We start from the raw sequence: 1,863 nt of genomic DNA, 5'->3' as shown, positions 1-1,863 counted from the left end.
TGAGTCACAGGCAACTGGATAGCACATAGCAACAAGAACAACATACGTGAAGATTATCTTTCTTTGAAAAGCATTAATAACCTCAACACTTAAGCCATTATGAGTCTCCAAGTAGCACACTGTTGTTACCCAAGACAGAATATGTGCTGTGCTGAATACTTGCATTGGTTCCCTTTTTGGGATCACATGTAGTCAGAAGAACGAAGTGCATCTGAGGATTTGTATGTCTGGATGATGAATCCAATGAAGCCTCACTCTGAGGATTATAGTATAAAGGATTTACCACAAATATAATCTTGTAAGCAGCAGGAGAAATGAAAGTCCAAAGGAGGTATGTTAGAAAAATCATTGATCCGCAGCAAAATACATCCAGCTCCTGATGTGGCCTCTGCAGGGCGGTGCATGAGGACTCAATCGATGATGGGAAGTGGCTGCTGCTGTGTGTCAGCCACCTCTGTGGGTCTGTACTCGGGTGTCCAGTCAAGGACCAGCGAATCCCACAGGAGAGGTGGGGATGGAGTAGAGAAGGGTGAGAACAACCTGTAGTCCGCCATGTACTTCTCACCAGTTACCACATGATGATGACAATCTTCAGATGACCATTCTGTCTTAGAACCATCAGGAAATGTTCTGATTTAACCTCATGGACTTATGCTCTGCAAGTACTTTTCCCCCTTCAACAATATAAACAATTATCATACACGAGGTCCTTGCTTTACACACGATTCAAGTAGACAACATTGTGGAAGGACTCAAAGGAGAATCTCTGTAGCATCAGCAAGAACAAAGCTAGGGGCAGAATGCAAAATAGACCATTGGTTGCTCGTATGTAGGTTCAAAGTAAAGAAAAGTTCTTGTGAGCCACGTATGACTGAAATTTCCCACCTGAATTTACAGACCATCTCGTGAATTGCTATGGCACTTTGAATACTGTTGCTGTTGTTATGTGTTGTGGAGTCGCTTGAGACCCATAGCGACCCTATGTACAAGAGCCCTAAACCCTGTTCTATCTCATGCCAATCTTACTGTCTCTGACATGCCTATATCCATAACCCCAGTGACTGAATCAATCCATCTCATCAAGGGTCTTCCTCTCCTCCCAAGCATGACGTCCCTCTCCAAGGACTGATCCTGCCTTGTAACATGTCCAAAGTATGTCAGATGAAGCTTTAGAATTCTTGCCTCCAAGGAGCACCTTGGCTTCACCCTCTCCAGGATAAACTTGTTTGTTCTCCAAAGGCATCAACTCTCCTATCATCATCCCTACTCATTGTCCAGTTGATGCATAGCAAGTAATTGGAAAGACCATGGCCTGTATCAGGTGTACCTTAGTCTCCAAACTGACATCATTGCTCTTTGGTACTTTCCCAGAGCAATTCCTCTTTTAATTTCCTGGCTGCTAGTACCAAGAGCGTTGACTGTAGAGCCAAGCAAACAATCTGTCAACAATTTCAATCGCTTTATTATCCTTCATAATGCTGCCAACTTGTCCAGTGGTGAGAATCTTTGTTTTCTTGATGTTGAGCTTCAATCCATATTGAAGGCTGCAGTCCTTCACTTTCTGCAGCAAGTGCTTCAGGTCCTGCTGAGTTTCAAGCAGGGTTGTGCCATCTGCATAATGTAGATTGTTGATGAGTCTACCTCCAATCTTTTTTTTTATTTTAATTTAGTTTGTTTATTTTTCATTTCAATGAACATCTACAGAGATTTTCAAATTGCATTCATTCATTGTTGCACCCTTCTCCCCGCACAAACTCCTCCCCCCCCGTTTGCTCCTCTCCTTGAAAAGCAAAAGAAAAACTCCCTCATTGGTACACAATCCCCCCACACCTCCCCAAACCCCACCCCCTACCCCCAAATATA

The sequence above is a fragment of the Elephantulus edwardii genome, unplaced genomic scaffold (assembly GCF_000299155.1).
Source record: "Elephantulus edwardii isolate Elephantulus edwardi_28Jun2011 unplaced genomic scaffold, EleEdw1.0 scaffold00167, whole genome shotgun sequence".
Classification (NCBI taxonomy): domain Eukaryota; kingdom Metazoa; phylum Chordata; class Mammalia; order Macroscelidea; family Macroscelididae; genus Elephantulus; species Elephantulus edwardii.
The sequence above is the reverse complement of the archived record's forward strand: the minus strand, read 5'-3'. Positions refer to the sequence as shown.